Genomic DNA, 16,104 nt, shown 5'->3' with positions numbered 1-16,104 from the left:
TGGGCCTTAGTTTGAGGACCCCTGGTCTAGAAGTTCCTTCTAATGTGCAATTGCAACCTATAACTTCAAACTCTTAGATGTAGTCCTACTTTATCTCAGAGAGGCCTCCTCTTAACCAAGCTAATTCATAGAAGGAATAAACTACAAGTTGTGAGTGGTGGAATCTATGGATGCAGAATCTGTGGATATGGAGGGCCAATTGTATGTCTTTTAATGCTGAATGCCTTTTGCATTAGGAGAGCTCTGCTGCTGGCAAACTCTAGTCAAAGATGTCCTGAAAACATCTCGTGTTAGCAAATGTAAAAAGAAAGGTTGACTAGATGGGGCTACTCAAAGTTTGTGGATTCATGCTATTCCTATAAACATTGGTTGCCAATTTGTATTGAGTTTCTAGGAAACTACAAATGTAATAGTAACAGGATGCAAATATAATACAAATTCATTGTACACTGGAGGAAAAATGCCTAGCCCATGATCACATCAGAAGCCTTGAGGAATGATGGACTAGCATGTCTTGGTCTGATTTTCCTCTTAATACATAATGATAATAATGATAATAATAATAATAATAATACAATGATAAGGTGTTGGAGGAAAGTTCCGAGAGTGCCTTGGACTGCGAGAAGATCCAACCAGTCCATCCTCCAGGAAATGAAGCCCGACTGCTCATTGGAGGGAAGGATACTAGAGACAAAGTTGAAGTACTTTGGCCACATCATGAGGAGACAGCAAAGCCTGGAGAAGACAATTATGCTGGGGAAAGTGGAAGGCAAAAGGAAGAGGGGCCAACCAAGGGCAAGATGGATGGATGGCATCCTTGAAGTGACTGGACTGACCTTGAAGGAGCTGGGGGTGGTGACGGCTGACAGGGAGCTCTGGCGTGGGCTGGTCCATGAGGTCACGAAGAGTCGGAGACGACTGAACGAATGAACAGCAACAACAAGCTTTATTTGTACCCTGCCACTTTATTTGTACCCCACCCATTTTACAGTGTGTTAAGTGTAAAATGCAAAGGTTGGGCCACATCCGGAGAGCTAGCTGAGCCTGGGAGTTTTGGCAACAGTTTCATATTTAGGCTTGAGCTGTGCAAGTGCTTGCAGAGAGAGAGAGAGACAGTTCTTGCTTCATGAGCTGCTGGAAGAAGATTTTCCACATGGACACTGAAAAACCATTTCAATATCTCCCTTAAAGGACATTGTGTGAGTCAATGCAATTGATCTCATGATTGTAAATATGTTGGTCTGCATTACAAGGAGCAAACTACTTGTTCTTTATTGATTATCTGCTTGGCATATTTTCTTTGACTGGCAAGACAGTGTGTGGACTGATAAAACATGAACTATGTGTGATTTTCATTACTCCAACACAGACTTCCCCTTGAATTAAGGTGGTTTCCAAAAGAAATATTTTTTTCCAGTATAAGCTGGCATTTTGTTGCTTATAAAAGTGACAACCCACTTTGCTTGTATTTAATAGTCCCACAACCGTGCCAAATATCAAAGAGTTCTGATTAAAAAGTGTCACAGGTGTGACAAGTTAAAAAGGAAAGTTAAAAAGGAAAGTTAGAAAGGAACACGTTTACATTTTTGTAATGTTTTGCTCAGGCTTATCACAGCTTTCTCTCAGATGTTGGTAAAAATTACTGATGGGCTTAAATATTGAAGAAAGGCCCATTCTGGCCACTTTTACAATCTGTGGCACAGCAAAGGTGTTTCCATGATGTGACAGTAACATGTAAATGATGGAATAACTAATTTTATTTATTTATTTACAGTATTTATATTCCGCCCTTCTTACCCTGCAGGGGATTCAGGGTGGATTACAATGTACATATACATGGCAAACATTCAATGCCATAGACACACAACATATATAGACAGACACACAGAGGCTATTTACATTCCAGCTTTTTCATTAGGGTATTCTGGCCACCAGGGGAGCTCTCGCTTCACTGTCCATTTGTGACACTGATTAAGTACTTCCTCATTCTTTGCATAGTTGCTGGTGATTTTTATGGCGTTGTAAATTAGCCTCCTCGCATAAGCAGTAACTAAATTTCCTACTCGACAGATGCAACTGTCTTTCGGGCTGCAAAGCTCAACAGCAAGCTATACAAATTGCTCGGAAGCTTACTCCGACCCGGGCTGGCTTCAAACTCATTACCTTTTGGTCAGTAGTGATCCTAATGCTGCTGACTCCCAGCCAGCTGCGCCACAGTCCTGGTGTTTATTTTTCTGGGTCTAGAACTGAAATATAATGAACATAAGAAAATTAATCTTCATTCACAGCCACATTGAGATTCCCCTCATCAGCTTTGGAACATGAAACACTTAGGTAGTAAAGATCTACAGTTCACTGAAATATACAATAATTCAGTGAAATATTAAATAACTGTATAAATTGCTGTGGCCGAGTCTGATTAAATGGAAAAGAAAGAAAAGTGAAAGAGTAGGTTTCTAATAAATTTAATTTCACAATGATTGTGGGTATATAATATTTGTTGTTGTTCCATTGTCTGTGCAGATATAGAGATAGTCTAGTTTGCCGACTCTAGAACACACAACATATAATTGTCCATGTGAGAACAATCCGTGTCTAGATCTGAACTCCAGAATTTTAAAGATTGTTGTTGGTAATTGTAAACGGCAGTCGAATTGGGAATTGCAATCTCTTACATTGAAATGGCATATCCATTGGAATCATGGGAATGCAAGGGATGAGCATATCTTCAACCCAGAATATCAAGGTAGATAATCCACAGTGTCTGCTTTGTACTGGATTATATGTGAGTGTAGACTTAGGACCCTTCTTTACAGCCATATAACCCAGAACATCAAGGCAGATCACCCACAATGTCTGCTTTGAACTGGGTTATCTGAATCCAGATTGCCATGTAACCCAGTTCAATGTGGATCGTATAAAGCTGTGTGGAAGGGGCTTAAAAGAAAGGCACAGGGCACCCAAAGGAGCCCCAATCAAGTTCATAATAGACAACGGCAGTTGTGAGGGCGGGGATGGCACCCGTACCTTGGGAAGTCTGAACTGGCCATGGTGGCCCACGCTCTGGTTACATCCCAAATAGATTACTGCAACGCGCTCTACATGGGGCTGCCTTTGAAGATGATTTAGAAACTTCAGTTAGTTCAATGGGCGGCAACCAGATTACTAACCGGGGCAGCATACAGGGAGCATACCACCCCCCTGTTATGCCAGCTCCACTGGCTGCCGGTCCATCTCCGAACCCAATTCAAAGTGTTGGTTTTGACCTATAAAGCTCTATACAGTTCTGGCCCAGCTTACTTGTCTAAATGCATCTGCCCCTACGTCCCACCTCGCAATTTAAGATCATCTGGGGAGGCCCTGCTCTTGCTCCCGTCAACAGGACAAATGCGGCTGGCGGGGACGAGCAGGGCCTTCTTGGCTGTGCCCCCCTGCCTATGGAACACACTCCCAAAGTAGGTAAGATTTAACAGTGCTTTCAGAGACATTGGAATAGGATCATAAAATATGTAGTATAGCGTGTGTTGCTTTGACGTCCAGCAGATGGCACGTCTCCGGCCCTGTTTACCTCTCCGAACGTATTCTCCCCTATGTACCATCAAGATTACTAAGATAATCTGGAGGGGCCCTGCTCTCGGTCCCACCGGCCTCACAAGCACGCCTGGTGGGGACGAGGGACAGGACCTTCTCGGCGGTGGCCCCACGACTCTGGAACTCTCTCCCACTGGAGGTCAGAACCGCCCCGTCTATCCTGACATTCAGGAAACGAGTGAAGACGTGGTTGTGGAGACAGGCTTTCGATGAATGAGACAACACCCTAGGATTGTGGATGGAAGATGAGGTATACTTGTTTTTAATATGACGACTGACCACCATAGTTTTAAATATAGTTGTTATTTTAAATGTGTTATTGTAATTATGAACTATGATATTTTACTAATTGTATGTTTTTATGGTTGTAAACCGGGCTGAGTCCCTCTAAGAGGTGAGAAGCTCGGTATAGAAAACTTTAAAATAAATAAATAAATAAATAAATGTCTTCATTGAAATAATGTATTTTATTTTATTTATTGACTTCATTTCTATCCTGCTTATCTCTCCACAGGGACTCAAGGCAGACTCAACAAAACATGACACAACCCAATATTTTTTTCAAAACAAGGCAAATACAAACATTAAAAAAAATAATTGTGTCATGGATATAAACATTAAAATACAATTAAAATTATGTTTGAAAGCTACACTCACATCCTCCCTTTGATTGTTTTAGCTGAGATCAGAAGCACTTTTGCATGCAAGTTCAAATGAAATTATCCTGGATACATTTGTTGTAGTTTATTCAATGCTTAGACCATAGGTCTTTCACATACAGGACAAACAAATAAATACATAAAAATCAGATTATAAAATACAACACAAAATACATCACTAAAATACTATGTAAACCATTAAAATGCTACATACATCAATTGTGAGATAAACATTGAGGAACAAATGCATTGCTGTTTTGGAAACTCCCAAAATGTTGATGCAAGCCCTACAATGAACACCTGCAGCTATTCATCTGAAGCTTGGCATGCATGTCATGATTTCTTTTTAAATTATAGGTACTTTTTAATCAAAATTAAAAGGCTTCTATAACAACCGTTCTCTTGCAAGTGTATGGCAATGTCTGGATTACCTTCCAAGGGTACATCCTGTCTGCAAACTTAATCCAACTCTGTCGAACTACAATACAATAACAATTGTTTGACCATTTCCAAAGACACACAAAAACCTTTGGGATTTCCAAGTCAAAATTTTACTGAGACCTCTATGTTGAATTGGGGCCAAACTGCTTTACCATTAGACATTAAGGCAACATAAATAAAGACTATGGAAGACTTATATAACTTTAAAGCTGATGGTGGAGGCATTGAAATAGTTCAAGATTTTTCATACTTCGAATCAGTCAATTATGGTAAAAAGAAAATCTGAAGATGACTTGGACTTGGAAGGGTAACTAGATAATATCCTGAAGTATCAAGATATGTCACTTAAGAGTAAAGTTAGGATGGTCCATACCAATGTATTCCCCATTTTTGTGTATGGTAATGAAAGCTGGACACAGAAGAAAGCTGAATGGAAGAAAAACGACTCATTTGAAATGTGGTGCCGAAGAAAAGATCTATGAATGATGTGGCCTGCTAAAAAGACAAAGTAAATCAAGCTTGAACTCTTCCAAGTAGCCAAGATGACTCAACTAAAATTGTCATGCTTTGGACACATTGTGAGAAGACAAGAGAAGAAAGTAATACTTGGAAAGGTAGAACATAGTAGAAATAGTGGAGCATCCTTCATCCCGAATTCCAAAATCTGAAATAGTCCAAAATCCAAAACTCACCACATAAGTGACTGAGATAGTGACATCCTTGCTTTCTGATGTTTCACTCCAAATCTGAAATCCAAAACACTGGAGCCCCTGGTGATGCAATGGGTTAAACCCTTTTGCTGGCAAGACTGCTGACTTAAAGGCTGGCGATTCAAATCAGGGGAGCGGGGTGAGCTCCCATCTGTCAGCTCCAGCTTCCCATGCGGAGGCATGGATGGCAAAACATCCGGGCTTCCCCTGGGCAACGTCCTTGCAGACAGCCAATTCTTTCACACCAGAAACGACTTGCAGTTTCTCAAATCGCTCCTGACACGACAAAAAAAACCTGGGTTGTTGTAATTACAACACTTTGGGTTGTAATTCAGATATGATTGAGGATGGCGTGATTTTTAATAGTGAATGCAATGTTTTATATGTTTTAATGTGCATTTAATTTTAATGTTTAACTTGTCATAGAATCATTGAGTTGGAAGAGACCTCATGGGCCATCCAGTCCAACCCCCCGCCAAGAAGCAGGAAAATCGCATTCAAAGCACCCCCAACAGATGGCCACATAGCCTCTGTTTAAAAGCCTCCAATGAAGGAGCCTCCACCACACTCCAGGGCAGAGAGTTCCACTGCTGAACAGGTCCCATAGTCAGAAAGTTCTTCCTCTAGTTCAGGTGGAATCTCCTTTCCTGTAGTTTGAAAACATTGTACCGTGTCCTAATCTCCAGGGCAGCAGAAAACAAACGGTTTAGGACCTGCCTAACTGCACAACCGCCTCCTTCCCTACGAGCCCACGCGGTCCTTAAGATCTTCTGGGGATGTCTTTCTCTCGCTCCCACCACCGTCTCAGGCATGGTTGATGGGAACGAGAAAGGGGGCATTCTCGGTGGTGGCCCCCCGTCTCTGGAACTCCCTCCCTAGGGAGATTAGGCAGGCACCATCCCTAGCCACATTCCATAAGGAATTAAAGATGTGGATATATCATTGGCCTTCGACTGATGACCCGTATGACAAACGTTTGTATTGTGATCTATTTTCACTATTTAACCTGAATTCCTATATTACATCATTATTCATATATGTAAGTTAAACTGAGATGATCCTGATCCTGTTTAATTGCTCTGTTTCCATGATATCTCCTGTGCCATTTATGTTCCTATCCACCATATTGATCTATCTACTTTTTAATTTGTATGTTGGCCTCCTCCCCTACCCCTCCAAAATTTGGGTTACTGTTGCTTGAGGCTTGTTATTATTGTTATGCTATTTTGTGTCATTTTAATGTGTAACTTGCTGTTGTTTTGCTTTTAACTGTATGTGACCTGGGCTTGGCCCCATGTAAGCTGCCCCGAGTCCCCTTGGGGAAATGGAGGCGGGGTAGAAAAATAAAGTTCTTCCTCAACTGTTGATTGTCCAAAGGCATTGAATAGTTGCCATATGTAGAGCCACCTTGAGTCCCCTTTGGGGTAGAGAAAGGTGGGATAAAATACAGTAAATAAATAAATAAATAAAAATAAGGGATACTCAAGCAGTGAAACATATCATTAAAAAAACAACCAAATTTTGACTTTGTTCCCTGTTTAGACTGGACAACAATTTCAAGTGGAAATATAGTGATTTCTAGAGATGTTTAAAGCAGTCAACCTTAATATTCAGGAAAGCCCCTAGATTCCCTTTTCAAAGCCCTTATATTTTACTTAATGAAATATTAATGGTGCCAGTTGTTTCTTGTTATATACGGAAATGATGCTCTTTTGGATAAGCAGGTCTGTAGAACCTATGCAGTGGAAGAGAAAAGCTCAGATATTGCAGTTTTTCTCATTACTGTATGACAAGCTGAATACCTGCTGAAAGTTCCCCCTTTCCTCCTGGGAAAGACCATTGCTCAGTGTAGAGGATGTGCTTTGCATGCAGAAGGGTTACTGCTTTAGAGGGTTACTGCTTTGGAATCCTTGTAAGGTGAAGGGCTGGGTATAAATATTTCAAATATATCACAATTTTTAAAAATGTTCCCCAAAAATTCAAGGTTCTCACCCTAAAGATATGCTTGAAACTAGGCACGATTACCTGGCAAAAGATGTAAAGGTTCAAATTTGGAGTGCCCAGTGGTGCAATGGGTTAAACCATTGTCCCAGCAGGACTGAAGACCAACCTCTCGGAGGACAGAATCTGGGGAGAGTGTGGATGAGCTCTCTCTGTCAGCTCCATCTCCCCATGCGGAGACATAAGAGAAGCCTTCCGCAAGGATGGTAAAACATCAAAACATCCGGACGTCCCCTGGACAGGATCCTTGCAGACTGCCAATTCTCTCACCCCAGATGCAACTTGCAGTTTCTCAAGTTGCTCTTGACACATAAAAAGGGTTCAAGTTTATAAACTTGCAGAAACAATTTAAAAAATTAAACAATTATTTTATTGGCCACTTCTCCATAAATTGCTTTACAGCTTGGATTTTGGCTGTTACTAATATTTAGTTTTTTAATTATTTTAATTATTTTGACGTACTTTGGTGATTCCATAGTGTTGAACCATGGCCGTTAAAGTGATGTCAACCTGCATTGATTCTAGTGTAGATACACCCAATATCACAACAATAACGTATGGCACCAGATGTTGTTGTATATATGTTCTATGTTGTTGTTATAGTTTTGTATAGTGTTGTTGCAGTTTGGATCACATGTCAGAAACTTCCCAAGTGTCTAGGACTGTGTGATGTATCGGCGAATAATTTGTGCAGATTTCAGTAAGATGGCCTGCAGCTGGCAGATGGTAATTTTGTCAGTGCCAATTGTGTTTAAGTGCAGGACAAGGTCTTTAGGCACTGCACCCAGTGTGCCGATCACCACTGGGACCACCTTTACTAATTTGTGCCAGAGTCTTTGCAGTTCGATCTTTAAATCCTCATATCGTGTCATCTTTTTCAGTTGTTTCTCTGCAATCCTGCTGTCACCTGGGATTGTGACATCAACAATCCATACTTTGTTTTTAAACACGATTGTGAGGTCAGGAATATTATGCTCCAAAACTCTGTCTGAATCCGGAAGTCCCAAAGGAGTTTGGCATGTTCATTCTCTGTAACCTTTTCTGGCGTATTATTATTATTATTATTATTATTATTATTATTATGCCTTCTCTGCTAGAGTGTTGGTGCCTCCCCAAACTACAAATCCTAGGATTCCATAGCACTGATCCATTGAGATTAAAGTAGTGTCAAACTGCATTAATTCTACAGTGTAGATGCACTGTCAAACACCTGCACCATGCTGGCTTTCTAGAAAAGCTTTGCCTTTTGTATTTCCCATACTTAGGAAGCAATTAAAAAGGTACAAACCTTAAAGCAAGGTAAACTTAAAACTGTATTCATAGACCATCCAAACTTGCTAGGAATTCAAATTTTCTAATTTCACTAGTTCCCCAAAACACATTTCTCCACATGCCTTTTAGCAGCTATTTGGACTGCTTTGCTTCAAGTTCAGCTATTAGCAGGCAGGTAGCGCCTTTCTGGGACTATGCAGCTTTATGAGATTTGACTTTCTCAGTACTTGGCATTGCAGGACCAGAATGCTGATCAGCTTTTAAATACAAACACATGGGAAGGAATTATAAGAATCTTATAATTCAAGAGGACGAATGCAGTAGTACTCTATGGCTGATGGAGGAGATGCATTTGGATGTCTAAATAAGAAATGCAGCACTGGGAATGGAGTAAAAATGTGGGGTTTGTTATTTCTTAAACATTGAAATGAGTGTTCTGACGCCACTACAGACCCTTTTGCGCAATCACTGGCTATCCTTAGGAGAAATTTGTCATGTTTTCGCCAAAGCGGTGATTCAGCAACGATCCAGGATCTTTGTCCATACTGCGCACGAACCTCCTTCTTGCTCTGCAGTTGGATGTAACTGCAGGATTCCCACAATTGTGCATCTTTTATTTTCAAGGGGAAGGTATGGTTGTGCGTTCTGTATGTTGTAAGGAGAGTGATGGAGTGGAAGATGAGTCAGGAGGGAATAAAACAACCTTGTATTACTAAGCCAGCACTTGAGTTTTGATCAAAGGCAGCAACATAGCGTCCGTTCTTGGTGTAGAGGGAGGGAGAGAAAATCCTGCAAGGCTGTCGCAGTCTGCTTTTGGCTACAGGCAGCTGCGGCAAGGATGGCTTTTGCACTTTGGGCACGGCTTGGAAAACAATTCTTTATTATTAGAGTTCAAAGGCAACCTCAGGATACTTGGCATCGTGTCCCCTACCCTACAAAAGGAACATTTTCCCATGTTATCAAAAGAAGGAGAAATCAAACATGACCTTCAACACTTGTCCAGAATGTGTCCAGAGGAGGGCGACTAAAATGATCAAGGGTCTGGAGAACAAGCCTTATGAGGAGCAGCTTAAGGAGCTGGGCATGTTTAGCCTGAAGAAGAGAAGGCTGAGAGGAGATATGATAGCCATGTATAAATATGTGAGAGGAAGCCACAGGGAGGAGGGAGCAAGCTTGTTTTCTGCTTCCCTGGAGACTAGGACGCGGAACAATGGCTTCATACTACAAGAAAGGAGATTCCATCTGAACTTGAGGAAGAACTTCCTGACTGTGAGAGCCGTTCAGCACTGGAACTCTCTGCCCCGGAGTGTGGTGGAGGCTTCTTAGAATCATAGAATCAAAGAGTTGGAAGAGCCCTCATGGGCCATCCAGTCCAATCCCTTGCCAAGAAGCAGGAATATTGCATTCAAATCACCCCTGACACCCCATCCAGCCTCTGTTTAAAAGCTTCCAAAGAAGGAGCCTCCACCACACTCTGGGGCAGAGTTCCACAAATTGTTTCCCAATTTGGGGTTGGATGTCCTCTAAGCCCTCACCCACTCCATCTTGCTGAGGTTGAAGATGACTTTCTTTTTGTGAGAAGACCGAGGCAAAGAAGGTATTAAGTAGTTCTGCCTTTTCCCTATCCCCTGTCAGCATTGCCCCATCTTCTCCTCGAAGAGGCCCTATCGCCTCCTTGTTTTTCCTTTTTCTACTGACATAAGAAAAGAATCCATTTTTATTGTTTTTAATGTCCCTGGCAAGCCTGAGCTCGTTTTGTGCTTTAGCCTTGCGGACCTTTTCCCTACAGGTGTTGGCTATCTGTTTGAATTCTTCTTTGGTGATTTCTCTCTTTTTCCACTTTTTGTGCATGTCTCTTTTGTGTTTTAGCACAGTTCTTTGGACATCCATTCTGGCTTCCTTGCACTTGTCCTATTTTTCTCTTTGTTGGCACGGTTTGCAATTGCGCCTTGAGTATTTCACTCTTGAGAAACTCCCATCCATCCTTGTCTTTTAGTATCTGTGTCCACGGAATGCTGTTCAGTGTTTCCTTCATTTTTCGGAAATCAGCTCTCCTAAAGTCCAAAGTCCTTCTTTGGAAGCTTTTAAACAGAGGCTGGATGGCCATCTGTCAGGGGTGATTTGAATGCAATATTCCTGCTTCTTGGCAGAGGGTTGGACTGGATGGCCCATGAGGTCTCTTCCAACTTTTTGATTCTATGATTTCACAGGTGAAAATTGGGGAAGGGTTAAAGGAGTGATTTGTTCCAGGTAAAAGCACTGGTTAAGAAATGCCCCCATCTACACTGCCATGTAATACAGGCTGGAACTGCATTATATGGTCAGTGTAGAATTATATATGATAATGCAGTTAAACAACATTATATGAGTCTACCCACTGACCATAGCAAATCAAATCAAAATATTTATTTCGGTCATTGACCAGCACAGGAAATAGTGTCACATTTCCAGACAAACCTGGCATGCTTGGTACATTAAAAATATAAATATAACTACTAAAAACACAATATGGGTGAGGGAGCAGAAGGGAAGGGGAGACAAGGTAAAAACCATACAATGCCCAGATCCATCACCAAATTGCAGATTCAGGGAAGAAGATCACCGGACACACAGTTGACCACTGACCATAGAATGTAGTTCATGTTGGATCACATTAGAAATCTGTTAGTGCCTGTGTCAACTGTAACATAAGATGCATGAAGCTGATTGGTCAGGCTACGCCCAGGGAGATGGCTGAGCCTGGGACTTTTGGATACTGTTACATTTTTTAGGCTTGAGCTATGCAAATGCTCACAGAGAGAAACAGAGACAAGCAGACAGACTGGAGTGTGCTCTTGCTTCATCAGCTGCTGAAGGAGATTATCCACACGACAAAGAAAGACCATTTTAAAAGGACTCACATAATGTTGCATCGACTCACATAATGTCTCATAAAAGGGCATTATGTGAGTCGATACAACTGATCACATGATTGTAAACATGTTGTATTGAGTTATGAAGAGTAAACTACTTGTTCTTTACTGTTCATCTGCATGGCATAATTTCTTTCTCTGGCAAGGCAGTGTGTGAGCTGGTCAAACGTGAACTACGCATGATTTTCATTTCATCACAGTTCAGAAGTGCTTTATATGGTCACTGTGGAATTTATTTTTTTTTGTCATGTCAGGAGCGACTTAAGAAACTGCAAGTCACTTCTGGTGTGAGAGAATTGGCCGTCTGCAAGGATGTTGCCCAGGGGACGCCCAGATGTTTTGATGTTTTACCATGCTTGTGGGAGGCTTCTCTCATGTCCCCGCATGAGGAGCTAGAGCTGACAGAGGGAGCTCATCCGCACTCTTCCCTGATTCGAACCTGCGACCTGTCAGTCTTCAGTCCTGCCGGCACAGGGGTTTAACCCACTGTAACACCGGGGACTCCGTCAGTGTGGAATCATATACGATAATGCAGTTCAGTGCAGTTAAACTACATTATATGAGGCTACACTGATATAATGCAGTTCCAAAGTGCATTATATGGTAATGTAGATGGGCCTAAGGCTAGATCTACACTGCCAAATAATACAGTTTTAACTGCAATATATGGCTATACACACTGACCATATAATGCAGTTCAAAATTGCATTGTATGGCAGTGTAATAGATCCTAAGGCATATTCTGACTGGAAGCTGCTGAGGTTTACCCATTCCTGAAAGGCAAAGGCAAACTGTTGCTGAACAAATCTTTCACAAAAAAAATCCCCATGATTGGTCATTTTAGGGTCTCCATAAGTCATGAATGATTCCAGAAGTCAGAAAAGGCCAGGCTTTAACACAGCGGGCTAAACCTCCAGCAGTAGAAAATCTTTCCAGTTGAAAGGTTGACAGTTCAAGCCCAGGTTGGGATGAGCTCCCAAACGTCAGTTCAGCTTCTTCTCACCTAGCAGTTCGAAAACAGTAATATGAGTAGATAAACAGGTAATGCTTTGGCAGGGAGGTAATAAAAGGCGCCCATGTGGACATGCTGGTGATTCAATCAGGAGAGTATCTAAAAACAACAAAGCTCCTCGACATGGAAGATGGAGTGACAGCACCCCCCACCCACCATTGGCTGGAGTCGAGCATAGCCTCCAGATGCTGGAAATGGAAAAAGATGGGAAGCCTTTATCTCTCTTTATGTACTGTCTTTGTTAATTGTATAACGGCATTGAATGTTTGCCATATATGTGTACTGTAATCCACCCTTCATTTGAAAGGTCTTCCTCAAGAAGACAGACATAAGTCAAAAGCTTTCATGCAGTATTTATTTAAGTTAGAAAAACTTTTCAGAGATACCAGTGAATGACCTCAGAAACCCAGCAAAAGTCATGGCTGTGGTTGTTCTGTTCCTATTCAATTTCACTTATGATTCATTTAACTGTAGAGATCATACAGCTTGACCCCATTCTATCTACCATGGTATATTGCTAAGGAATCATGGGAGTTGCAGCTTTATAAGGTCTTTAACATTCTCCGTAAAAGAATGCTGATGCAGAAATTTTAAAAATTACAGATTATCACTGTACATATTAATTCTGTACATATTAATAAATGGTGGCAAACTCAATGTTTATGAGTTACCTGCCTAGCTGCATTATTTTGTTTTGTTTTTTGTTGTGTTGTGTTGTGTTTTTCCTTTCCTTTCCAGATTGTATTGATTGGTTGTTATTGCTTAATGTCATACTTTTTTTTTAAAAAAAAGTTCCAACTAGAGCAAGCCTATTGCATTAACTAAACGAGTCAAAATACTCAGGTAAATACCAGCGATTTGATGGGACAGGAATGAAATCGAGGCCTTTGCAGTTTTATTGTGCCTCTCTCTAAAGGTTCTAGGGAGCATGAAAGTGATCTGAAGTTACTTCTAATAAAATAATCAATTATAAGGATTATAAAATGGATTATAAAACTGCTAATATTTAACGATGAGTGGAGAATTGGGCCGTTCCCCCCGTCTTCCTAACAGATGCTTTGATTCAGTTCTGCCAGAGTTGGAACCATGTCAGTCAGATGTTTAGCCAGATGTTTGTGTAGCCTGTCGCATAAATGAAACAGCTTTGAACATAGACAAACCTTCTCTAATTATGGGTGATTGTAGCAAAGGTTGTTTGCTTTCTTGTTGCCGATGATCAAAAGAGCTGTTTGAATCACAGAGTTCTATACCAAAGCTATATTGTTTTGTTTTCTGAATTTTAAAAAAAAATGATTTAGGAAGATAAATGTTAGTGAGGACACTGTGATTCATAGGAGTGGCCATAAAATGGTTCCGTTCCAGAATGGATGGAGTGCCACATTCCCACAGGCAAAAATCACACAAAAAATCCACCCATCTGGTGATGGGTGGATTTTTTGGAATCGAGCCCCAATTCTCCAATAAGGTCACAACACAATCTGTTTTTGACATTAAGTTTAATGTCAGTTATATCATGCAGTGACCCAAAGGTGTCTCCTTTGGGATATCCACATGAGAGGAGCACCTTCCAAATTTATATTGAGGTTCGGATTGTGGCAGGCACAGCTTTTCAGTAAATTATGGGAAACCCAGTCCCAAAACTGCATCTTCTATGATCCTGCGTAGAGGAAACACTGCCTTTGCTTTTGCTATCTGAAACTCTTTTCTTCGGCTCTAAATGAAGTAAACATTTAATTTGATTTCTTTTTTGGAGAAGACCTTACTCAAATTCACAAATGTTCTAGATGGGATTGTCTGGCCCGAGTCTCCAGTTTCATAGGTCCCCTTCAAACAAGAGACAAGGGTGGAAATCCTCCAGTTTTGGGATTGCTCAGCTCTGGGCAAGAGAAAAATGCTCTGTATAAAACTCCATAAGGAAGGCTGAGTGAAGGAAGATGCTTTTGAACTGTGGCGCTGGAGGAAAATTCGGAGAGTGCCTTGGACCACGAGAAGATCCAACCAGTCCATACTTCAGGAAATAAAGCCCAGCTGCTCATTGGAGGGAAGGATATTAGAGGCAAAAATGAAGTACTTTGGCCACATCATGAGAAGACAGGAAAGCTTAGAGAAGACAATGATGCTGGGGAAAATAGAAGGAAAAAGGAAGAGGGGCTGACCAAGGGCAAGATGGATGGATGGCATCCTTGAAGTGACTGACTTGACTCTGAAGGAGCTGGAGGTGGTGACGGCCGACAGGGAGCTCTGGTGTGGGCTGGTCCATGAGGTCACGAAGAGTCGGAAGTGACTGAATGAATAAACAACAACAAAACTAGTTCCAACAAGGAAAGCACCGTCTTGCTACCATCTCAAAGATTTCATTGATTCTTGCTGCTACTTGTAAAGACTCCAGAAGAATATGTTTACATATCTTCTTCCTTCCCTGTCCTTATGGCATCGAGAAGAAAGGAAAGGGTCCCAGGAAGGGTGCTTCCTTAACCCTGTTGCTGAAACCCAGACTCCCTTGAAGGCAAGAAAGGAAAGGATCCCAGGAATGGAAAGGGGAGCCTTGTAAGTTCCCCATTTCCAACTGGCCAGATCTTCCTGGATCTTTCGGCTGCATGATTTTCAGGAGGCTCCCAAAAATGGATCTGGGTGCCCAACAAAATTTGGATACCAAAACCGAATCCCCTTCCAGCCGAATTGCATGAGCCTATTGAGCATCCAAGGTTGGGTGATGGTCCTGAAACCAAACTGCAACAGATACCAAGGGTCCATTATAAATATTCCAAGTAGTGAATACATTCTAAACTAAAACTACAAGATGCAATGAAAACCCTGGTTAAAAAAAATCCAGTTTTAACCAGATGGCTCAAGTACAAAGATGGTCTGTGTCATTTATAGATGTCAGCCTTCTGCTGAGCTATCTTTTCCATATCACTTGAGATAATAATTGCTCCTGAAGCCCTCGGAATAATTACAAGCCAGAGCCATCCTTTCAGGTTGTTCTTCTTGATTTTGTTTCTTCAAAGTACCATGGGAAAGGTTAATGGGTCTTCCTTTCCCCATCTTGTCGGGTCCCATTTTTATAAACACGGGCATTCATTGATAGTTCATCAACCATCCTTTGGTCAATTTAGCCAGACACTTGGATGCTTTGTCTTTATCCCTGATAAAGAAGATTGAAAATCAGGTCAAACGATCTCCAATTGCTCAGCTTAGGGTTCGGTTCCCAGGGCTCATTATCTTCATTTAACTTAATTTCAGGAATGTCGCTGAAGGTATCTGTCATTTGCGAAGTCAAGTGGCATGCTCCAGCAATGTTATATGCGTAACACTTTCACATTCACCTAATGAACTTTACTCAGCCAATTTATGTCATTCTAATCTTTCCCTGCCTCTCTCCCAGCTCCCTTTTTTCCCTTAATTAATCCATCAGGTTGGTTAAGGATCTAATCACCATTGGAAGACCTTTGAAAATGATTATTGACCTCTCTTTTCCGAGTAACTTTATCCAAACATTGCTGCTG

The sequence above is a fragment of the Anolis sagrei genome, chromosome 1 (genome assembly GCF_037176765.1).
Source record: "Anolis sagrei isolate rAnoSag1 chromosome 1, rAnoSag1.mat, whole genome shotgun sequence".
NCBI classification, from domain to species: domain Eukaryota; kingdom Metazoa; phylum Chordata; class Lepidosauria; order Squamata; family Dactyloidae; genus Anolis; species Anolis sagrei.
This window is presented reverse-complemented; position numbering follows the sequence as displayed.